A 6,349-nucleotide genomic window follows, 5' to 3' on the forward strand; every position below is an offset into this window, starting at 1 on the left:
CGACGTTTTCAGATCATGACGGAATATTCCACCATGAGGTCTCTTTACCCTCGAAGGAATCGCATTTCGAGGCCTTACTGATCAGGGGGTCGAAGCCTGGCCCTTCAGGGGGTTCGACAGGCGCCCCAGATCACCAGAGTCAGGGACTGCTGGGATGTGCCGTACAAGCTACCCTCGAACGCGGAGTTCGAGACATCCTACACAGTGTTCAAGGCCAGTCGAGGGTGCCTGGAAGGAGGATCCCATCGAGGGAGAGCATCGAGCCCTCGAACCCTACCGAATGGGTTCGAGCCCCGCCAAGCGAACCCTCGCGAGCGCTTTATGAGACGTGTCTACGGACCACGAGCCGACCCCTATCGAACGGGGCACGGACGTCCGCTTGAACAACCCGCTAATAGCTCACTGAAGCAGCCATAGCTCGCGGCCCGGGCATGGGTAGCATGGTGCGCTTCACCCCTCCTCCCTGCGAAAGGGCGACGAGGGTCGTAATTAAAGTCGAGGGTTCCCCCGAACGCCTTCACACGGGCCCGGGCTCGGGGGGCTCCTCGCACACCATGGTTCAAAACCACACCCTCGAATAAATCGACAACCATCACTTATGAAGCTCCACGCGTAAACCGAACCCACCGCTATTAGCGTACGTCCCCCTAACAGCTAAAGCTGAACGCCAGATCGCCGTACCAGCACTAAGAGTGCCGGGGCCGGCTGAAAAAGTGCCGATACCGGCTGAAAAAGACGCTGGACGGCCATCCCAGTAAAGCTACCCAGCGGGACAACGTTTATAGCCCTTGGACGAGCACAAACTCTCCTCCAAGGCCTCGGGGGCTACACCCGCGGGTGCGCTGACGCGCCCCCGCGAAGGTGACTTCACACATATTCGAGGGTCGTGACTCTCTATACACCCCTATACCCTCGGTAATCCTCCCCGCAGAGGAGAAAGGGAACTTTATTGTTCAAATGCAAGCAAAGATTACAAAGGGTCACCGGCGCGAAGCCATCGAAAGATACAAACACCTTGCCACCTATGTGGCAATTTTCCCTGTCTTGGGGAGGAGCGAGCGACGAAGAAAGGCACCAAGCCCCTAGTTGACGCAGCGGCGAGGCTGCTAGGGATGCGAGAAGCGGCCCCCAGACCTCACGGGTCCAGCGGGACGCTCTCCTCGCAAGCCTTCTTCTAGCGTCTCCTCCACCGAAGACCACGCGGGGGGTCAAGCTGGCGAACAGCGCCCTCCGCACCGTCTCCCCGAGAGCAACCTTGTCACCGGGGGGGATGATGCGAAAAACAGCCGCCGGACCTGGCGCCAGCGCCCCGGTCATGCGTCTCCATCCCCCTTCAGGCTAGGGGACATTGCAGGAGCAGGACCCCACGGGCCCAATGCTCTTCCGCTGATCCCACTGAAGCTGAGGGATGGTGCGCACGCCCACTCCGGTCTTCCCCAACCGCTCGCAAGCATTCTTCTAGCACCAAAAGCCTAAAAAAGCCAGGCCACCCCATCTGGGGGGCGGTCACAAAAAGGCAAAGGAAACATTACAAGAATTGGGCAATGCTGGAAGAAAGGGCTGGGAGGTTGGAGAGGAAAGGGAACCCCACGATCCCTATTTATAGCTGCGCCGGGCGTAAAGCTTCAAGCCTGTCGAAGAGCGGTGGCTTGTATCGCCCGTGACGACACAGCGCACCACGAGCGAAAGATATCCTCGGTCCCTGCACCGAGACACGACCGAACGAAATAAAGCGGAGCTGAGCCCCCGGATGCTAAGCGGTGCAGCATCGGCCCTGGCCGGATGCCCTCGAACGGCGCGCCGTAAAGCAACCAGGAACACTGGGGCCAAGGCCCCACGTACGGGACAGCACGACGGAAGCACTAGCTGCCAAGCAGCGGGTGCCACCGTCGCCCTGGCCCCCCTCAGTGCGTGGACATGTTTCGTCCTTCAAACAAACAAACAAAAGGGCACGCGCCTCGAGCACCCTGCCCGCAGGCGCACTACCCCGTCTGACGAGTTGTCACATCCGCGGGGCCGGCGCCCCAGGCGCGCCTGGCGGGGGCACGGCAGTCTCCGATCACATCGAAGGAGAAATCGCCGAAATACCCTTTGGCCGAATCCCTTGACTCGACCAAAGCCTCGGGGGCTACTGTCGGGTGCCACAATTAGGGACACCCTAATTGTGGTACTAAAACCACTTTCAAAAACACAAACATATGTTAAGGCAACTGGGCCCACGAAGGCCCACGGCCTATTTCTCCCTCAGAGGAAAGGAAATGACTCAAAGAAGTCCAGCATGTGGCCCAGCCACATCCCCCTCGGGCAGGTGGCCAATCTCCGCCTCGCTCGAGGGCCCCTCTCAGGCCCACCAAACAAACTCCGCCCCGCTCGAGGGTAGCGGATCTACCCTCAGGCGGGTCACTCATCTCCGCCTCGCTCGAGGGCTCCCCTCGGGACCCTCGACCGCGCAATCGCATCTCCGCCTCGCTCGAGGACAGCGGACCTACCCTCGAGCGGGTGGCCAATCTCCGCCTCGCTCGAGGACAGCGGACCTGCCCTCGAGCGGGTGGCCAATCTCCGCCTCGCTCGAGGCCATCTCTCGGCACAAGAGACAAATGGCCCCGCCGCCCAACCGACCGCCGTACAAAGGCATTAAAGGCCAGCTACTCCGCCACGGCTCAAAGGACGGGCGGCGTCAGACTGCCACTCCCGCAGTGGATGTGACCGGCGTCCCGTCCACTGACCCCGGTCACCGCTCTGCCACCCCAGCCGCTGTAGCAGCACTGTGGAGCATTCAACGCGGTACAAGACAAGTTGGCGCCGCCCCCGTTATTGTCACGCCGACATCAACCATCCGAACACACCTCCCCCTGGGGAAGGGGTCTGGCGATGTCACGTGCCCTTCCGAGAGGGGCACTCCGCATGCGCGGGCAGGACCCCGGGCCTCCCTCTTGTAGGGTCCGGGACTTCCACGCGCCCCCGGACCTTCTAGTGTGCACACCCGCACTCCGGCCAGGGGGTCCGGGACCGTCCCACGCCATTACTACCACTGGTACACTACAGGACGGCCGCCGCCATCTCCACGGGACCAAGGACGAAAATCCAGGACGACAGCGACACGCGCCGCCTTCCCACAGTACACTTTCTACAGTGTTCGACCACTGTACCCCGCGATTCAAGGGAGAACGATGACTTCCGCGCCCCTACACTCATGTACACCGCCTCTCCTTACAACTATAAAAGGAGAGGATGGGCTTCCTTTTGTAAGGAGGGGACGGATCTCTCCAATCGAAGGGTGGAAGCAGGCTCCCTGAACTTCCCCTTTCAGAACTTTCTGCACGATTGAGTACTCATCTCAACTAACTCCACTTCTAGCAGAGACTTGGGAGCTTTCCTCCCACTCTCGCCCCGCTTGTATCCCCTACTGCAAGCACCCCGGGTGCAAGATAATACAGTGCCCTCGCACACCCCCTCTGCTGGACGTACGGCCCCACGGCCGGAATCAGGATAAACTGTGCGTTATTGTGATTGCCTCTTGCACCATCATCTGGGACGAGGAAACACGCAGCATTTACTAGTTGGGATCCAGGCCCCCGGGTCGGGACACCGACACTGGACATCAAGCTTCTAAGAAGGCGAGTGATGTGATGGAGTGATGCCACGTGAAAACATTGCAAGATTGAAACGAGAACGAAGAAGAAGATTGAAGCTTAGTCTTCTAGATTTCTTTCTTTGTTTTATTGCTTTTTATTCTTGTATTTGTGGAATCCCTCATTTGAGGTCTAGAGTCTAAGAACTCTTGTAACTTTTTTGGTTGTAGTCGTTCGCTTGTGAGCGAATGATCAAGGCCAGAACTCTTTCCTTAATCTAAAAAAGAAGCATCACTGTAGCCAATCATCGATGAAATGTACAGTTATTAGATTCGTCGCGAAAAATTACACTCATTCATAAAGAGGTTGCAAATAAACTTCATTTAGTACTCCATGAATACAACATTTTCTTCTAGGCTTGCGTGTTCTAGAGCCGTGAACAAGATTTCAGCCGTGAACAAGATTTCTTGTGCTGGTCAGTGACATGCGCAAGCTCAAGCCCAAGCTCCTGGTGCGCAACCCTGGTGGCGAGATCGCCGGCATTGCTGACGTCCGGGTTGTCGGGCGGTGGCCTCACATCCCTGGGGCGCCCCTGCCGGACGACCACGACTTCTCTGATGACTCCGTGGATGGCGACGTTCATGGTGAGCACACTACCCCCAGTCGCCAGAGGCGCGGTGTGCCCCCTGGCTCACGCTCCCATGCCTCGTCGTCACGGTCGTCTCACTCTGCCGCTGCTCCTCCGTTGGGGACGTGCCGGGCTCTCGGCAGCTTGCTGTACCCCTCGGTCCCGCTGCGGACCTAGGCTGCCGGGGCTTTCGCCGCTCTTCACCGCGCTATGACTCTGGCGGCCATGCCCCCGTTGGTTATCCGTGAGCTGCCTACGCCGGAGCTCCCGCGCACACCTCCTCAGTCACGGGCCTCCAGTGACATCGAAGAGGTTGTGTCGGCTCGGCTTCCTAATCCCTCCAGCGTTCCCTCTCTGAGCGAGCTTCTGGCGGAGGAGGAACATGAGGTGAGGGTCCGACGCCGGCGAGTGCGTCGCAAACGTGCCGCCGACAGCGCCTCCAAGCTTCGCCGCAGCAGGAGGCTGGTGGCTAAGGAGATCCCCTTCTACGTCGACGCCATGACCAAGGCTACTCGTGTCAAGGCGACGCAGCTCGACATGTCCAAGGCCTCTTGATGCATTTTTTTTCGAGCAACTTCCGGGGGGGAGGTCCCCACCTACTTTTCATTGATCGAGGCGTAAGTACAACGCAAAGTACAGAGTGAACCCAGCATACTGGGTTGAGAGTACGGAGGAGTCCCAACAAAGGGAAAAGAGAAAAGGGGGGGATCTAAAGATGATCAGCTAACCAATTCTTCCAGACGAGCAGCTTAGGTTTGTTATTTGAGTATCGGCACGCCCAGAGGTCAAGATCACGAAGAGTTCGGCGGAGGACGTCTCGGGGGGCAGGAGTCGACGTGGTCGAAGATCTTGGCGTTCCGGGCTTTCCAGAGCTGCCAAAGGACGATGAGAACGACGTCCACCCGAAGAACCTCCGGGAGGCTGGTGCCCAAACGATTCAGCCAGGGGGAGCGAAGGTTGCATCCGTGAACGTCAAGGGCCAGTTTATCCCAGACGCTTGTAGCCATAGGGCACGAAACAAAGATGTGCCAATCAGTTTCTAAAGAAGTGGGACACAGCTCACAGAAAGATTCAGACAGAGGCCAGATGGAGCGACGGTAGAGATAGTCCTTAGTGTTGAGACGCCCATGGCATAGGAGCCAGGCAAAGAACTTAAGTTTGGTGGGGAGACGGATGTGCCAAATAGCCATTGCATCGAGATGGTGGGCCCCTCGGGACTGAGCAGCTTGTAAGCACCCCCTGAAGTGAAAGGCTCAGGGCGCAGTGATGCAAGGAGGCGAGTGTCGAGTTCATCAGTGAGATGGACATGGGCAAGGCAGTCAGAGAGGACTTGCTGTTCAGCTGCAGCGCTCCGGGTCAGCTGCGCGTGAAGTTGTGTCGAGAGCGGCGTGCGCAGTGCATGGTGAACACTGATTTCAGGGTGCGTGCAGTTGGAGAAAAGCACAGGGAGGGTTGCAGCGAGCGGCGAGTTTAAAAGCCAGCGGTCATGCCAGAAGGAGGTAAGCTCCCCGTTACCAACGGTGACAGTGGTGATTGAACGGTAGCGAGAGAGTTCGGAGCTAAGAAGGGAGCACAGGTAGGTGTCCTGAGGACCGGAGAGAACATGAGAGTTTTGAGAGAGAAACCAATCTTTCCACGGCAAGGAGGAGTGGTCGTGTAGCCGGTGGGCAATCTTGAGCAGGAGGCTGTGATTCATATCTTCCAAGTTTTTCAGACCAAGGCCACCATCTTCTTTGGTTTGGCAGACACGTTCCCAAGCAAGGAGGAAGCGTGACCCGTGGCACTTCTCTTCGCCGGTCCAGAGAAAAGCTCTACGACGCGCGTCCAGACGGTCGACGACAGTTTTGGGGAGCCGAATCGCAGACATGTAGTAGACGGGCAGACTGCCCAGGACGGCATTGACGAGGACAATCCGGCCTCCGGTACTGAGCGGCCTAGCTTTCCAACCCGTTAAGTAACGGTCGAAGGAAGCAACGAGGGGCTGAAAGTCGGAGACGCGTAATTTGTGCGGGGTGAGGGGCAAGCTGAGGTAAGTCTGCGGGAAAGAAGAAAGGTCACACCCGATGGCAGCTGCCATAGCGTGAGCCGTTTGGGGATCCACATTCATGGGAACAAAAGGTGGACTCGTTGAAGTTGATGGCAAGTCCGG

This window comes from Panicum virgatum, chromosome 7N (genome assembly GCF_016808335.1).
Source record: "Panicum virgatum strain AP13 chromosome 7N, P.virgatum_v5, whole genome shotgun sequence".
Classification (NCBI taxonomy): domain Eukaryota; kingdom Viridiplantae; phylum Streptophyta; class Magnoliopsida; order Poales; family Poaceae; genus Panicum; species Panicum virgatum.